The sequence below is a fragment of the Panthera pardus genome, unplaced genomic scaffold (assembly GCF_024362965.1).
Source record: "Panthera pardus isolate Hobbes unplaced genomic scaffold, ASM2436296v1 HiC_scaffold_6, whole genome shotgun sequence".
NCBI lineage: Eukaryota > Metazoa > Chordata > Mammalia > Carnivora > Felidae > Panthera > Panthera pardus.
The window spans coordinates 57,922,421-57,941,722 of record NW_026526991.1 but is presented as its reverse complement, the minus strand read 5'-3'; the positions used below and the strand labels follow the sequence as shown (position 1 = coordinate 57,941,722).

General features: G+C 37.2%; 1 protein-coding gene across 11 annotated transcripts in view; it reads right to left on the bottom strand.

Annotated features, from left to right (window-relative positions):
- Positions 1-19,302, bottom strand: part of R3HDM2 (R3H domain containing 2) — a 160,820-nt gene that overhangs the window by 132,302 nt on the left and 9,216 nt on the right. For 3 of the 11 annotated variants that reach the window (XM_053895409.1, XM_019454869.2, XM_019454871.2), the window contains exon 1: positions 4,739-4,854. The exons of 5 other annotated variants lie outside the window; for them this stretch is intronic. The gene's annotated coding sequence lies outside the window, so the exon portion shown is untranslated. Of the gene's footprint in view, positions 1-4,738; positions 4,855-19,302 lie in introns of those variants that run through there. 3 more of the 11 variants (XM_019454875.2, XM_019454872.2, XM_053895412.1) reach the window with 3 other exon arrangements.

Genomic DNA, 19,302 nt, shown 5'->3' with positions numbered 1-19,302 from the left:
TAACACCAATTCAAAAAGTAAATCTAAAAATATGTAAGAATCTTCATTTCATGTAAGGAATAACCTCTCATCTTTTTTTCCCTCGCCTCAAGAAATGTCAATCCCTAATTTTTAACTGTATGTTCAGTGCTGCCTAAGCCAGGTAACTATAATTGACATAAAAATAAAAAGACAGACACTATGAAACCTTTGAATTAATTGTGTTAAGTGGTTAACTAGTGATTTTGGGGCAGGATCAGGATCTTCCTTCCATCTTTTACCTTACATAATTCTGAATTATTTAAATTTCTTAAAATGAGTGTATATTACGTCTGTAATTTGAAAAATGCAAACCTCTGTAAGATGGAAGATGTTAAGTAAAAAAATCTATGGTCCTGACTTTGAATTGGAAACACTGATATGAACTTGTGATATACTTTCTTAAAGCTGGTGGGGGTGGGGGGGGACACCTGGGTGATTAATTGGTTAAGTGTCCAACTCCTGATTTTAGCTTAGGTCATTATCTCACAGTTCATGGGTGAGAGCCCTGCGTCGCGCTCTGTGCTCTCTCTACCCCTCCCCCACTCATGCTCTCACTCGCACACGTGCTCTCTCTCTCAAAATAAACAAACTTAAAAAAAAAAGATTCATCCAAAAAAACAAAAAAAAAAAGGCACCTTATTTCCTAGCCTTATTCCCTGAAAACAGCAAGAAACAAAGACCAATTCACTAAGCAATTAATACCTCTTTCACCCAGACTGGTCTCTAACCATTTTCCATTTTTTCCACACAAAGGAACCAGAGTTTCAGGGGCAATGGGCTGATGCACGCCCAGGCATTGGGTATGTAATAGACGATTTCAGAACATCATGTCAGCCAGAAAACAAACAAGCTATCATAGCTAACAGGATCACATCAAAAAGATACTGGAGCCAACCTGAAGAAGCTCCCATTTGCAAGATGAGACAATCAAAGAGACATCAATACAGATAAAATTGGAATTGGCTGAAACACAGAAATAGGCTTAAATCTCAGAGTTTATAATGACAATATTTAAAAAACTTATCAGACACCTTTGCAGGATGTTAGTGAACAAATTCATTTTTTGCAAACAGTAATAACTGTTAATTAAAAGGCTCAAGCATTTGTCTGTCGCACCTTTCCTGTGCCAAACAGGTGATGAAAAGAAGTATTTCTTTTTAGAAAAAAAAAAAAAAATTCCAGCTAAAATAAATGAAGAAATGATAGAATCTGAGTACTACCATTTTATAACCCCTAATGAAGGAAATGTAAACAATGATCATCAATGGCTGTTGACATCATAAAATATGAGACTAACAGACATCACACACCTTCTCCTGACAGAAGCACACTATGAAGTATTCTAACCAAAAACAGTGAATCTAAATCTGGTCAAGTCTCTAGATGTAACTGCCAATTTAAAGGAAATACAGAGGATAGAGAAACATGTTACATGACACTACTATGATGTCAATCACCAAATCCATCTGTGGGAAACTACTGAACAGATGACCCAGTTCCTTCAACAAATAAACTGCAAAGAAAAAAAAGAGAGTGGAAATCTTTTAGATAAAGAGACTTAAAAAACTACATTGACCAACTATAAGGTACAGACTTTATTTGGATCCTTTTTTTTTTTTTTATTTGGATGCCATTTTAAACAGATAGGCTGTTTTAACAACTTATGATACAGGGGAGCCTGGATGCCTCAGTTGGTCGAGCTTCTGACTCTTGATTTTGGCTCAGACAATGATCCCAGGGTCATGGGATCCAGCCACAAGTCAACCCCCATGCTGAGCATGGAGCCTGCTTAAGATTCTCTCGCCCTCTCCCTCTGCTCCTCTCCCCTGCTCATGGACTCTCTCTCTAAAAAACAAAACAAAACAAAACAAAACAAAAAAACACCTAAGGGCACCTAGGTGGCTTAGTCAGTTAAGCATCCGACTCTTGATTTCGGCTCAGGTCATGATCTCTCTCAGTTTGTGGGATTGACCCCTACGTCAGGCTCCATGCTATTAGTCTGTTTGGGATTCTCTCTCCCTTTTTCTCTCCCTCATCAATAAATAAACAAATAAATAAATAACAAGTTATGATATAATCAAGGAAATAGGAACAACAGATATTTAATATTAAGTAATTATTGTTAATTATTTTGAATGTAGAAATGGTTTTGGTACTATGTTTTCTAAAGTCCTTATTTTTTAGGGGCGCCTGGGTGACTCAGTCAGTTAAGCATCTGGCTTCGGCTCAGGTCATGATCTCACAGCTTGTGAGTTTTAACCCCATAGGGCTCTGTGCTGACACCTCAGAGCCTGGAGCCTGCTTCAGATTCTGTGTTCCCCTCTCTCTCTCTGCCCCTCCCCTGCTCATGCTCTGTCTCTCTCTCTCTCTCTCAAGAAAAAACAAACATTAAAAAAAATTTTTAAGTCCTTATTTTTTAGAGATTTATACTGAAATATTTATGAACAAAATAATACGTCACAGATATGCTTCAAAACAATTGGAGGAGGGGGGTTGGTAGGAGAATAGATGAAACAAAGTTAACCATAAACTGATAACTGTATATGCAGGTTTATTTTACTATTCCCGTGGCTTTTGGACATTTGAAATTTTCCGTAAGTTTTTTAGAAAGCAAATCTCAAAAAAGAAATATATATGCAAAGATATATATACATCTTTGCACAGATATATAAACATATATCTCTTTACATATATATTTATATATTTTTATAGATTTGTTTATATACAAATATACATTTACATATATATTTCTTTATATATATGCTGAATACAAATACTGAATATATAATATATATTATATATACTAAATATGTATTATATGTAGTATTACAATATATTATGTATTATGCATACACTGAATAGATACTGAATATATATTATACATTATATGTTATACAACATATTATATATACATATATACTGTTACATAGTATTATATAATACATATACTGAATACAAATACTGGATATATATTATGTATAATAACATTATATTGTATATAACATGTATCATATAATATATATTATCTATAATAATGTTGTTATATAATACATTAATATAATAATGTATTATATAACATATATTATATATACTAAATATATATAATATATACAGTAATATATACACTTTATATGTACTGAATATATATATATATTTATATATATATATATATATATACTGAATACAAACACTGAAATGAATTTGGATACTAATCTTTATTTGAAGCCCAGTTCAGTATCTAACTCCTTCCCTACTTTTCCATATTGGTTTTTCTCTTTCCTTTTTGTATTTGCATTAAACAACTAGATTCAACTAAATTACACTGCACTATTTATATTACAGAACGAATCCATTATACCTATTGTTACTTTAATCATCAAATATTCATGTTTTATCTCCACAACCAGCCAGCAAGGTCCTTTAACACACACACACATTTTTGATCCCACAGCCCTAGAATGAGGCTGAACACTCTAATAGTCCCAAGTACCTTACACGACACCCAAGATGTCTCTGGAAAAACCTTGGGACCTATGGAAAAATGTAATATTCTTCCTTGTCGCCCTAAGGACTATTTTGTGCTAAAATTAAGTTCTTATTCTAGTAAAAGCACATAATATTTTCTTCAAATTTTACAGGGATCCCTTTCATGACATCAAAATGGTAAGTTTCCAGCAAGTTTAGGCAAGCTAATAAGCACAAGCTTTTCCTCCCAGAATTCAAATGGGCATATTTACACTCTTTCAAAGAAAGAGAATTATATATTACTAGGTTTAAACAGAAATTATGTTAATTAAGTGATTGGTTAAATATGAAGTTATTTAATAAAAACTTCAGCTACAATATAAAAAGACAGCTTACCCCCCAAAATAGTCTGAAAGCCCAGGAAACAAAGAACTCACTATCTAACTGAAAACCAATCAAGAGTGTTGGAAAATAAGTCTACTGGAGTACTTACAAGTTTTAAGAATTGATTTTATAGTCCCTTTACTCTTTTAATAGGTGTTTTAAAATAACTGATTTTCCCTCTAATTTAAAAGAAATTAATGCTCCTTTTATATAGAGATAAGCAAAAAATAAAATAAAAATTATCCTGCTACCTCCTTCATAACATTTTGTCTCAATAAACAGTATATTCTTTGAGGGCAGCTCATTTCTCCAAGGAACAAGGTCCCTCACTTCTAGAATTCATCCATGGAAACCCCAGCAGAAAGGAAAGGGAGGGGGGGAAAAAAAGCACATAGGCTTAATTCAATGAGAGTAATATATAGATTTGTTTTTACTTTGTTTACATTTCCCCATTCGTATAAATCTAGTGTGAAAAAAACCCATACATTTCATTTTTATGGATTTTTCTTGGTTTATAATAATTTTTTGGCATTTTTCCAGCATCCTTAAAATTTCTTACCATAGTAGCAGCAAAGTCCTACATTTCCAATTGCCAAATCAGGTAGTAAACACATATTCATTCTATATGTAAAATCTTACTCAATTTTAACTTATATTTAAATTAGTTACTCAAAATAACTTTTTATTTCTTATTTCTTTTGTTGAAGTCTACCAACTGCATCAACAGATTTTCACATTTTATGTACAGTTAAACGTATATAGAATAAGTTTCTCCTCAAAATATCCCACAAAAATCTGAATTCACACACATGCAAAACAATTCCAGTGTCCTAAAATTCATCCACAAGTACCCAAATATAATGCTCACCTGATCTCTAGCTCAGATGTAATGAATGCCTCATCCATCCAGGTAAAGTGTAAGAACTGTACTTATCAAGCATAATTTGGGGAGACAGTAAGGAAAGAATAGTGGATAGCTCCCAGCAATTCACCTAGGAGGGGAAAAAAATGATCCCTTTCACATCCAGAGCGTAGGTTCTAACAAGTTTTCAGCAACAGTCAAATAAAATTCTCAGAACAGTCCTGACTTTTCACTGGACTCTGTGTCTTAATTAAGTAGTCTGAGTGACAGTGCAAAAATTAATTTGAAACTACCTTTCTTCTTTACTCTGAAAAGCTGAATATTGTCTGTCTTGACTATTAAAATCCCCAGAGATTTCAATTCTGCAGGAACTCTACATGGTTCTAAATTTAGACAAGTAATAGAAATAGTTGGAAGGCATGCAATTCACTTTAATATCTGAACTTTTATGTTGCCAGGCAGCTAATTTCTTAAGTAGTCCTAGAGCAGTCATCCACATAAAAGAATAAATATATAAGCCATATAATCAACTGATAGGCTAGTAATGGTGTTAATTAAAATATTACCTATAATTTCTGAAAATGAATAACACCCCTCCTCCAAAAACAAAGGTTATAACTTCTTCCATAGGGATAACAGGACAGGATTTTAAATATTTCAACAGAACAGGTTAATAGCACATGGTGACTTTCCTTACAACTGATTTGTTTCCACATCAATGAACATACCAATAGGCTTAATGGATTTCACCTTCAGTGTAAAATGTTTTTGTGGAAGGAACTGACCTATCTTGTTTCATGTAGAGTCCCAGAGTGGAATATGTTCTCAAGCTGTTGGACCATAAGTGATTGGGGTATACCAGATCATAATTCTAAGGCTAACTCTTTTTGGATTCTCTAAAACATCAGACCTCTATAAGGAACCACAAAAACTATACTCCCAACAGAAATGTTCAATACAATAATAAATAACCAACTTCATGTCAGTTTCCTAGACTCAGGTCATGATCTCATGGCTCAGGAGTTCAAGGCCCGCATAGGGCTCTGTGCTGACAACTCAAGCCTGGAGCCTGCTTCGGGTTGTGTCTCCCTCTCTCTCTGTCCCTCCCCCACTCACACTCTGTCTCTGTCTGTCTCTCTCTCTCACAATTAATAAACATTAAAAAAATTTTTTTAAGGAATCATTTGTCACTAAAGGAATCAGGGTTCCTTGAAGAAATGATTTACTCCAGGTCTGGGGCAGGTAAAGTACAAAGTGAACCTGAAACACCTTGCAGTGCCAGAGAGGATCACGTCAAAAGGACATAGGAATCAGTTTGATAGGGCTCCCACTGACCAAATTTACAACAAATTTGCTGTATTTTTAATACTGAATATGGTATTTTTAACAGCAATAGATTATAACATATTGAATTTTTTAAAAATACCAAGTCTACAGTAACCATCAAAAACAAAAAAAGGAGGGGCACCTGTGTGGCTCAGTCAGTTAAGTGTCCAACTCTTGATCTTTACTCAGGTCGGGCTCTGGGCTGAGCCTTGTTGGGATTGTCTCTCTCCTCTCTCTCTGCCCCTCACCTGCTCACACGCTTTCTTTCTCTCAAAATAAACTTTAAAAAAAAAAAAAAAAAAGGGGAGGGGGAGTAAAAATAAAACTCTTCCTTTTAGAACACCACCAACTAGAAAACATAGAATTTATGAGAGAATCAACATTTTGCATGACCACCAATGTAATAACCAATTCAGGCAAGGAACATAAATGCATGTTAATACCACTGAGTAAAACATTAAGGAATAGAAAGGTCACACATTTTTAAAAGTATCATTCCACAGACTGCTTAATTACAAAGGGGAAAAGGTACCTTTACAAAGAAGAAATGTAGCTGACATCAACATAACTAAGTGACCAAACTTTTTATCACCAACAATGGAACAAAAGGACATTATGTACACAGAGACACACATAACATCTTGCCAAAAATGTTTAACCTGAATCTAATCAAGACAAAGCCAAATTGTGACACATTCTTCAACATAACTAGCCTGGTCTCTAAAAAATATCAATGACATTAAAAACAAAAACGGGGGAGAACTGCTCTGAATTAAAAGACTAAAAAAAAACAAAAACAAAAATGACAATTAAATGCAACATATGATCCTTGACTAAATCCAGGATTGGAAGGAAAGCTATAAAGCAGTATCTCAATTATTGAGATAATTGAGCAAATCTGAGTATAGACTATTGCATTAACTATTATACCACTGTAAAATATTTTGAATGTGATAATAAGTTTGATAGTATGATTATGGTGATACAGGAAAACAACTTGTTTTTAGGCAATAGATGCTTAAGAAATTTTGAGGTGAAGTTTTCTGAATGTCTGTAATATGCTAATAAGTTTCCAGATTTCCTAATACACTAATAAAAATTCTTGATATACAATGAACAATAATGTATATATGTGTAGGGAGGGAAGGGAGAGAGAAAGGTGGATACAGAAAAAGAAGAGTGAAGAAGGGGGTAAAGAGAGTGAGAGAGCACAAATGCAATAAAATATTTGATAAATATAGGTAAATGTCATACTGATATTCAGTGTATCACTCTTCCGACTTTTCTATAGGTTCAGAATTCTTCCAAATAAAAAAGCTGGGGTAGGGGCATCTGGGTGGCTCAGTCAGTTGAGCTTCCAACTTCAGCTCAGGTCATGATCTCAGGGTTCATGAGTGCAAGCCCCCTATGGGGCTCACTGCTGTCAGCACAAGGCCAGCTTCAGATCCTTTTTCTCCCTCTGTCTCTGCCCCTCCCTCACTCATGCTGTTTCTCTCAAAAACAAATAAACATTGGGGCACCTGGGTGGCTCAGTTAAGCGTCAGGTTCTTGATTTCAGCCCAGGTCATGACCTCACGGTTTGTGAGTTTTTGAGTCCCACGTCAGGCTCTGCGCTGACAGCACAGAGCCTGCTTGGGATTCTCTCTCCCTCTCTGCCCCTCCCATGCTTGTGCTCTCTCTCTCAAAATAAATAAACATTAAAAAAAAAATTGGGGGTGAAAAAGAATAAGAAACAACGTTAACCCAAACTCTTAGCTATCCGATGTAAATTTTGCTGTGTCCTGAAAAACCAATTCCAGGTGGTGGTTACAGGCACAGACCTTGGCATGAAGCTGTTATGCTCTGGCTGCATGACCTAACCTAATCTCTCTGTTATGGTCTGCATGGGTCCTGCCAAAATTCATTTTGAACCCTAACCTCCCAAAATGATAGTATTAGGAAGTGGGGCCTTTAGGAGGTGAATGGGATTAGTGCCTTATAAAAAAGGTCCCAGAGAGGTCCCTATCCATTCTACCATGCGAGGACACAGTGAGAAGCAGCTGGCTATGAACCAGGAAGAAGGCCTTCACCAGAATTCAACCATGCTAGTGCCTTGGACCTCCCAGCCTCCAGAACTGTGAGAAATAAGTTTCTGTTATTGATAAGCCACACAGTCTATGGCATTTTGTTATAGCAGTCTGAACAGACAAAAGACACTCTAAGCTTCAACTATAAAATAAGGATACTACAGTACTACTCCATGGGGATTATTATTGTGAGAAATAAATGATCTATTATCTATTATACTTACATAATATTATCTATTATCTATTATACTTACATAATATCACATTCTTTGTTCACTTAACTTTCTTGTAAGTATGGGGACACTGGACCAATTTTTAGCCTTTCTATGTCTTGGCAACTAGGTTACAGTAACTTTATTAAAATTTTGTGAATTGCCAAATATATCCAACTTCAAATAAAAGTTAAAATGCATTCCATCTAAGGCCCAATAAAAATAAGTCCACCTTTAGCACAAATAACAGAGCTAACATACTCTGAAGTACCTGTAAGTGGTATAAGCAGCAGCTTCTCACAGCTTATATTTGCTCCTTACTCAAAATACTAGTCACAGGCTTGCCTTCGTCCCCCAAATAGCAATCTTTACATTAAAGTCCAAAGCCATCAAACCAGAAGTACCTCTTAAATTCTATTTACCGGGGCTTCATCACTCCACAAGTTTGCCCTGGTGACCTCATCCTGGATTGAAACATCCCTTCCTCTCTCTAGAGCTCCAGATTCATTTACACAATTAGCTGATACATATTTCCAAAAGTGAACTCTCTACCAACACTCTTCTAACCCCAAATCTGCCCCCCCCACACTTTATGTGATATATGTGATATAATCAACATATTAGTTACTGGTGTAAAACATGACTCAATATATGTATATATTGAAAAATGATCATAGTAAGTCTGGTTAACATCCATCGCCAGACATATTTATAACTGTTTCTTGTGATGAGAACTGTTAAGATCTACTGTTAACAACTTTCAAATATATAACACAGTATTATTAACTACAGCCACCATGTTGTACATGAAACCTCCAAGGCTTTTTTTCATACCTGGAAGATTATACATTTTCTCCACCTTAACCCATTTTGCCTACCTCCACCCCTGCAACCACCATTCTTTTCCATGAATTATGTTTTGTTTTTTTAGATTCCATATCATTAATGAGATCAGAGTATTTTGTCTTTCCTTATTTCACTTAGCATAATGCCCTTCAAGTCCAACCACATTGTCACGAATGGCAGGATTTCTTTTTATGTCTGCATAATACTCCATTGTATGCACATACATTTTATCTGTTCATTTGTTGCCAGACACTTGGGTTGTTTCCATGTCATGGCTCTTGTTTAATACTACAATGAACATGGGGATGCAGATACCTCTTAGAGATAGTGACTTTATTTTCTTCAGGTATATATCCAGAAGCAGGATTGCTAGTTCATATTTTTAAATGAAAATGTAAAATTTTTTCTACTTTTAGTTCTGTTTTTAATTTCTTGAGGAACTGTTTTCCATAGTGGCTGCACCACTTTACATTCCCACCAACACTGCACAAAAAGCTCCCTTTTCTCCACATCCTTGCCAACACTTGTTAGTTCATCTTTTTGATGCTAGCCACTCTAACAATAGTATAAGGTGGTATCTCACTGTGATTTTGATTTGCATTTCTCTGATGATTAGTAACATTGAACACCTTGTCCTGTACCTGTTGTTCATCAGTATATCTACTTCAAAACAAAGTGTCTAGGGGCGCCCTGGGTGGCTCAGTCGATTAAGCATCCGACTTTGACTCACGTCATGATCTCATGGTTCACAGGTTCGAGCCCCGTGTCAGGCTCTGTGCTGACAGCTCAGAGCCGGAGCCTGCTTCAGTTTCTGTGTCTCCCTCTCTCTCTGCCCCTCCCCCGCGCTCGCGCGCAGCGCTCTCTCTCTCTCTCTCTCTCTAAGATAAACACTAAAAAAACTTTTTAATGTCTATTCAGTTCCTCTGCCCATTTTTTAAAAAAAAAATTTTTTTTTAATGTTTATTTATTTTTGAGACAGAGAGAGATAGAGCATGAACGGGGGAGGGTCAGAGAGAGAGGGAGACACAGAATCTGAAGCAGGCTCCAGGCTCTGAGCTGTCAGCACAGAGCCCAATGCGGGGCTCGAACTCACGGACCGTGAGATCATGACCTGAGCCGAAGTCGGACACTTAACCGACTGAGCCACCCAGGCGCCCCTCCTCTGCCCATTTTTTTAAAAAAATTTTAATGTTTATTTTTGAGAGAGAGAGAGAGGCAGAGTGCTAGCAAGTGAGGGGCAGAGAGAAAGAGAGAGACACAGAATCTGAATCAGGCTCCAGGCTCTGAGCTGTCAGCATAGAGCCTGATGCAGAACTTGAACCCATGAGCCAAGCCCTGAGATCATGACATGAGCTGAAGTCAGACACTTAACCAACTGAGCCACCCAGACACCCCTCCTCTGCTCATTTTTAAAGCAGACTGTGTTTTTTCTATTTAAGTTGTAGGAGGTCTTCATATATTTTGAGGATATTAACCCTTTATTGGATATGATTTGCTAATTTTTTTCTACCAGATCGTTCATTTTGAGTTTCCCTTACTGTGCAAAAAGCTTTTTAGTTTTTATTTTTTTATTTTTTAAGTAATCTCTACATCCAACATGAGGCTTAAACTCAAGACCAGAAGATCGAGAGTCTCATGCTCTACCAACTGAGCCAGCCATGCGCCTGCATGCAAAAGCTTTTTAGTTAGATGTAGTTCCACTTGTATATTTTTGCTTTTGGTACCTTTGTTTTTGGTGTCAAATCCAAAAAACTCATCACCAATACAGAAGTCAAGGAGCTTACTGCCAATGTTTTCCTCTAAGGGTTTTATGGCTTCAGGTCTGTTTCCAAGTCTTTAATTCATTTTTCATTTATATTTACATATGGTAGAAGACAGTTGTCCAGTCTACCCAACACTGAAAAGACTGTCCTTCCCTATTATATATTCTTGGTTCCTGTGTCATAAATTTATTGACCATATATGCCTGGGTTTGTTTCCGGGCTCTCTAATCTGTTCCATCAATCTATATGACCATTTTCATGCTGTTACCATACTGTTTTGATTATTATAGCTTTGCTATATAGTTTGAAGTCAAGAAGTGTGATGCGAGGGCTCCTGGGTGGCTCAATTGGTTAAGCTTCTGACTTCAGCTCAGGTCATCATCTCACGGTTTGTGGGTCTGAGCCCAGGTGGAGCCTGCTTGGGATTCTCTCTCTCTCTCTCTCCCTCTCTCTGCCCCTCCCCCCACTCGTACTTTTTCTCTCTCTCTCAAAACAAACTTAAAAAAAAAAAAGTGTGATGCCTCCAGTTTTGTTTTTCTTTCTCAAGACTGCTTTGGCTATTTGGGGTCTTTTGTGGTTCCATACAAATTTTAGGATTGTTCTATCCCCATGAAAAATACCACTGGAATTTGGGTAGCAATTGAACTGAATCTTTAGATTGCTTTAGGTAGTATGGACATATTAACAATATTAATTCTTCCAATCCATGAACAGAGAATATCTTTCCATTTATTTGTATCTTCAACTTATTTCATCAACATCTTACTGTATTCAGTGTAGAGACCCTTCACATCCTTGGCTAAATTTATTCCTAGGTATTTTATCCTTTTTGATGCAATTGTAAATGAGACTCTTTTCTTTCTTTTTTCTTTTTTTGGACTATTTTCTTAATATATACTTTTTTAAGTTTATTTATTTTGAGGGTGTCTGGGTGGCTCAGTCAGTTAAGCACCCAACTTCAGCTCAGGTCATGATCTCACAGTTTGTGAGTTCGAGCCCTGTGGTAGGCTCTCCACTGCCAGCACAGAGCCTACTTCAGATCCTCTGTCCCCCTCTCTCTCTGCCCCTTCCCTGCTCACATGCTCTCTCTCTTCAAAAATAAACACTTAAAAAATTTAAAAAATCAAGTTTATTTTGAGAGTGCAAATAAGGGAGGGTCAGAGAGAGGAGAGAAAGAGAATCCAGAGCAGGCTGCGCACCATCAGCAGGGAACCCAACATGGGACTCGAACCCGTGAATCGTGAAATCATGACCTGAGCCAAAATCAAGAGTCAGATGCTTAACTGACTGAGCCAGCTAGGCACCCCTCTTAGCATCTCTTTCTGATAGTTCATTATCAGTGTACAAAACATAATTGATTTTTGTATATTGATTTTGTATCCTGCAATTTTACTGAATTCATTTATTCTTTTTTTTGGTGTTTAGGGTCTTCTATATATAATATCACATCATCTGCATACAGTGACATTTTCACTTCTTCCTTTCTGATTTAGATACCTTTTCTTTTTCTTGCTCAACTGCTCCAGTTAGGACTTCCAATTCCATGCTGAATAAAAGTGGCAAAGAAAAACTTTCAGCTATTCACTGTTGAGTACCATGTAAGCTGTGGGCTTGTAATATATGGCCTTCATTATGTTGAGATGCATTCTCTCTGTATCTACTTTATTGAGTTTTTATCATTAACGGATGCTAAATTTTGACAAATGCTTTTTCTGCATCTATTGAGACGATCATGTTTTGTTTTAAGATGATCATGTTTTTTAGCTTTCATTTTGTTAAAGTGGTATACCACACTGATTTACAGCTGTCAAACCATCCTTGTATCCCTGGAATAAATCCCACTTGATTACAGTATATGATTCTTTTAATATACTGTTGAATTAGGTTTGCTAATATTTTGTTGAGGATTTTTACATATGTGTTCTTTGGGGATGTTGGTCTGAAATTTTATTTTCTTACAGTTCCCTTGCCTGACTCTGGTATCAGGGTTAGGTTGGCCTCAGAGAGTAAGTTTAGAAGTGTTCCCTCCTATTTTTTTGAATAGTCTGAGAAAGATTGGTATTAATTCTACTTTAAATATTTCACGGAACTCACCAGTAAAGCCTTCAGGACCTGGAGTTTTGTTTCTTGGGAGATTTTTGATTACTGGTTCAAACTCTTTACTAGTAATGGGTCTGTTCAGATTTTCTATTTACTCATGATTCACTCTCAGTAGTATGTATGTTCCCAGGAATTTATCCATTTCTTCCAGGTTGTGCAATTTGTTGGAATATAAATTGTTTGTAGGATCTCTTGGAATCCTTTGTTTTTCTGCGGTATCAGTTATAACATCTCCTCTTTCATTTCTGATTTTGAGTACTCTCTCTTTTCTTCTTGGTGAGCGTAACTGAAGGTTTGTCTGGTTTTTTTCAAACAACCCACTTTGTTTCACTGATTTAATCCATCATCATTTTAGTCTCTAGTTCACTTATGTCTGCTCTGATCTTTATTTCCTTCCTTCTACAACTTTAGGCTTAGTTCTTTCTTTTTCTAGTTTCTTGAGGTATAAAGTTAGGTTGTTTACTTGACATCTCTCTTGATTCTTAATGTAGGCATTTAGCACTATGAACTTCTTTTAGAACTACTTTTGCTACATCCCATAGGGTTAGTATTTTGTATGTTGGTATTTCCATTTTCATTTGTCTCTTGTATTTTTTTCTCTTTTAATTTCTTCTCTGATCCAATGGCTATGTTGTTTATCTCTACATATTTGTGAATTTTCCAGGTTTCTTCTTGTAATTGATTTCTAGTTTCCTACCATTGTAGCCAGGGAAGATCTTGATATGATTTCAATCTTAAATTTATTAAGATATGTTTTGTGGCTTAACATATTATCTACCCTGAAGGAAGTTCCATGAGCACTTGAGAAGAATGTTTTTTTCTGTTGATTTGGGATGGAATGTTCTGCGTATGCCTGTTAAGTCCATCTGGTCTACCATGTCATTCATAGGAATGTTTCTTTATTGATTTTCTGCCTGGATATTCTACCCCTTGAAGAAAGTGAGGTATTAAAGTCCCTTATTATTGTACTCCTATTTCTTCCTTTAGGTCTAATAATATTTGCTTTATATATTTAGGTGCCCCTAAAGCCCTTTCTTATTTCAGTTAACAATACCACCCAGTCACCCAGGACAGAAACTGAGAGTCATTTATTCACAATTCCTCCCCTCTCCTCTCACATTTAACCAATTTCCAAATTCTAGCACCATCTCCTTGACCCATCTGATCTTCTCAGCTCCTACCTTTCCCCACTCCCACCACTTCTGGGCAAAGAATTTAGTTAATGGAGCAAGACCTCCAGAGCTTGCTTTTTTTTTTTTTTTTTTTTGGCCTCCATCAGAGCAACCAGCTATGTTCTTGATAACTGTTATGTTGGCCTGTATTCCTGAATACAGGAAAGCCTCTGACCTACCCCTGATGGATGTGTACTGTGAATGAGAAATAAACTTATTTCAAGCTATTGAGAGCTAGGTTTTGTTTCTTACCCAGCATACCTTGGTCTACCCAGATTTCAACATCTTCTGCATGGACTACTACACCAGCCTCCTAACAAGTGTTTCCCACTCTACTCTAAATCCCTTGTAAGTATTTCTCTAAATTGCTACCAGTTACTTTTGTAAAACAAACATTCTGTTTCTCTGATTAAAATCTTCAGAGGTTTCTCTTTCCCTCAAAATATCCCAAATTGCTTAACACAACTCTTAAAGCCTACCATAAAATCAGGCTCTCTATATATTCTCTCCAGCTATTCAAAATAGTGCTACATCTCCATACATACAATATCCTTTAATACTAGGTCTTTGCTCAGGTTATTCTATCTACTTGAAATGCCTTCTGGCCCTCACACCACCTCCCCTACCTTTGCCTGCCTAGCCAGCCATACAAGACCCCTCCCTAGTCAGCTATCCCTCCTACCCTCTCAAAAGCTATTCAGAGTTGGCTCTGCTCAAGGCCCCCATTTTACACATCAGGTCCCTAACCCAAACGGAGAAGTTTACATCACAAGGAACAGTAGGGACCTAAGGCCCTCAAATTCCTTTGTTCAGACACCAAACATTTGTCCCCACACCTTTCTTGACCTTTTCCCTCCATCTTAATGAAGGAAATAATAATTCTACCTCTGTTCTGGATTTCATCTTCTCTACGTACTCCAGGACTTCCCTCCATTATTACCACTCTCTACGGTCTTGCTCATTCACCAAACATATAAATATGCTCAAATCTGTCATCTTAAAAAACTCTTCCTTGAACCCCACGTTCCCTACTATTCTCTGTCTCCACCCCTCTGCAATCATCTTGAAAAACAGGGCTTATTTGCCTTTATTTTCCCACCTTCTATTTATTCCTCAATCCAATGCGATTTGGCCTCTGCTCTCATCACTCCAGTGACCCTATTTTCACTGATGTCACCAATGACCTGAATGCCAAATCCATTAAGTTCTTTTCTGTCTTTATCATACTTGACCTTTCTACCTCACTTAACATGACTTCGCCTTCCTCCACCTTCAAACTCTCTTCTCTAAGGTCCTATCACACACATTTTATTGGTTTTCCATTTACCTCCTGACCTCCACAATTTTCCTCCAAGACTCCGCTGCCACCAGTCACACATTTAACTGTCAGTGTTCTCCAAGGTTCTCTCCTCAGCGTTCAGCTCTTCAGTCTCAACATGATCCTTAGATGACCCAACATTTCACTTCAACTGCAGCATATATACACAGTTGACTCACAATGTCTCTCCAGCCTCAAATTCTCTCTCCAACTCCAAATCAGTACACCTAACTTCCTTCCAGTCCAAAATAAATTTACCTGTATTTCTAGACATACAACTTTCTGTATTCCCTAAACTCATAAATAATGTCACCATCCACCCTGGTATGGAACCCAGAAAACCAGGAGTCATCCAAGAGCTCATCCCTCTTAATTACCACTATTCATTCTCTCTCATTCTGGTTCTCTTGCTTGGTCACTCATGCGCATGCAAGCGTGCATGCGTGCGCGCAGACACACACACACACACACACACACACACACACACACACACACACACCCTCCAAGTCTGATTCTACCTCCTAAATAGCTCTTCAATCTGTTCATCCCTGTGTACTTGTAGAACCACTATGGAGCCTATTTCTTTTTCTTTTTTTTAATGTTTTATTTTTTCTTTTTAGGAGAAACAGAGACAGAGCATGAGTGGGGAAGGAGCAGAGAGAGGGAGACACAATCCAAAGCAGGCCCCGGGCTCCGAGCTGTCAGCACAGAGCCTGACACAGGGCTCAAACCCACGACCAGGAGATCATGACCTAAGCTGAGGTTGGACGCTCAACCGACTGAGCCACCCAGGTGCCCCTAGGCCTATTTCTAACCTGGACTATTTTGACTACCCTTAAACTGGATCCCTGATTCCAGTCTATTTTCCAACCCAGTTCCCACATTGTCACAGTGATCTTTAAAAAAAAAAAAAAAAAAGTCCTTCAATAGTTTTCATAGTTTAAGACAAAATGTAAACTTTTTGGCTTATTGAAGGCCTTCAAGATCAGGCCCCTACCTACCTCACTAGCCTCTTCTCTGACTAATCCCCACAAGCATCCCATGTGTAGGCACATCCTGCTCCTTGCAGTGTGTCAAAGGCATCATGCTGCTTTGCTTTATACCTCCACTCTTTATACACACAGTTCCTCCCCAAAACTCTCTTCCACATACTTTTCCACCTGGCTAACTCTTACCAGTCCTTCAAGATTCAGCTGGAACATTACCTTCTGACAGGAAGTCTTTCCAGATCTCCATTGTGCTTCCAAAGCACCTTGTACATTCCTTTAAGCGCAGCGTTCTATCAGGCTGCATTATCATGGATGGGCCTGTCTAAGCTCTTTGTTCTTTTATACTCTTAGAACCTAATATTGTAGCTATCCATATGCTGGTTAAATGAAAGAATCCATTGAGACTCCATTCAAATTTTACCTTCTCTAAAAAGTTGAATCTGATCCTGTCACTTAGAGTTAACCATCCCTCCTCCTTCCTTTCCTATTACATTTTATCACCATCTTGTAACACTTGTAACTTTACAGCTTATGTACAGTTGACCCTTGAACACCACGGGTTTGAACTACACTGGCCCACTTATATGTGAATATTTTCAATAAACATGGTGCAGTACCATAAATGTATTTTCTCTTCCTTATGATTTTACTAATAACATTTTATTTTCTCTAATTTGCTTCATCGTAAGAATACAGTATATAATACATATAACATGCAAAATATGTGTTAATCGACTATGTTATTTGTAAGGCTTCAAGTAAACAGCAAGCTATTAGTAGTTAAGTTTTGGGGAGTCGAAAGTTATAGATGGATTTTTGACCATGTGTGGGGCTGGGTGCCCTATGTTGTTCAAGGGTTAACTGTATTTTTTTTGGAATCTATAATAAAACATGAGCTCCGGGTCACATGGGTGGCTAAGTCAGTTAAGCGGTTGACTCTTGATTTTGGATCAGGTCATAATCTCACAGTTTCATGAGATGGAGCCCTGCGTCAGGCTCCACGCTGATGGTGCAGAGCCTGCTTGGGATTCTCCCTTCCTCTTTCTCCGCCCTTCCCCTGCTCGTTCACTCACTCTCTCTCTCAAAATGAATCAACAAATATTTAAAAAAAATTTTTTTTAATTTGGGGAGCCAGGATGGCTCAGTCGGTTAAGAGTCCAACTCTTGATTTTGGTTCCAGTCATGGTCTTGCAGTTCATGGGTTTGAGCCCCATGTCAGACTCCACACTGACAGTGCAGAGCCTGCTTGGGATTTTCTCTCTTTCCCCCTCCAGTGTGAGTGCTCTCTCTCTCTCACAAATTAAACTTAAAATTTTTTTTCTAATTAAAAAAAATAAATAAAAATTTTTTTCAATTTAAAAAAATTGAGGCACCTGGAGGCTCAACTGGTTAAGCACCCAACTCTTGATTTTGGCTTAGGTCATGATCTCATGGTTCGTGAGGCTGAGCTCTGCATTGGGCTTGCGCTGGCAGTGCAGAGCCTGCTTGGGATATTTTGTCTCCCTCTCTCTCTACCCTTCCTCTGCTCACTCACACTCTCTCAAAATAAAATAAGTAAACTTTCAAAAAAAATAAATAAATAAAACGTGAGCTTCTTGAGGATAGGGGCAGTGTCACTTTTTTTTTTTTTTTTTTTTTTTTTTTGGTATCTTTGGCATATAACACAGTATCTAACAAACAGGCACTTAATAAACATCTGAGTGAATGAATGTATTGGTCTCTTCATAAATTTTCTTGATGTTAGGTATTACTTTGGAAGCAGTTCTATAAACCTCACTTGAAGATCCCTCCTTCTATTATAAAAATACAGAAGGATCAGAAGCTAAGGGAAGATGTTCCAACAGAGAACTATTCTAGGAAGAAAAACATAGGCACCACTTATTTTAAACACAAACTAATAATAAACAGACAGTTTCTCTGATTTCTAAGCTAATGCTATATGATAGGCTTGTAGTACACCTAAGCAGTTAGATAACAAGACTGTATCTGTGTTAAGTGAAAAAAACTGAGTTGGTAAAACGAAACAGTAGCAAGTGAGTTCCTGTCATTCTTCATTGAAAATCTATCAGCTTTTCAGGGGTCCTCATGTGGCAGAATGCCCTTACTGTGGGCACTGAGCAAAACACAAGTCAACAATAAAGGACAAGATGAAACAGAGAAAACAGAACCTCATGGCCTAGAACACATTATGGATTTGAGTAGATCCTATGCCTGGATCCAGCCAGTCCACTAAATTGAAAAGACAACTGCCATTTCCCAACCTATAAGAAACCAAGAGAGAAAAGCAATTATGAAAACAATGTTAATTCCAAAGAGAAAAAAAGGAAGAAAATGGAAGAAAACAGAGCACACAGAAATAAAGCACCATTTTCTCTTGGCCAATATTAACTTCAATACTGTTGTGTTATTTAACAGCGTTGGAGAACAATATTTAGAGACTAGTAATTTGATCGTGTTTAATACAGACTGTCCTTCTGTGAAGTAGGCTATCCTTGCTTACTATGGCCACTGGGTGTAAATACAACCAGCTACATGGAAAATGTGCTCGTTAATATCTGCAGACACTTCTTTGTCCCTCTTCCATATTACTAGCTAACTGTGAGTAAAATATTGAAGCTAGCTTAAGAATCCATTAAATGCAGCGTCAGTCTCAAGCATTTACATTTTAAATCAATAGATACATCAAAAAGCATTACTTACTTAACCTTAAGAGACACCTCCAAAAGTTTTCCTCTACCCTAAAGGATACAGACCATCAACTCCATTCTACATATAAAG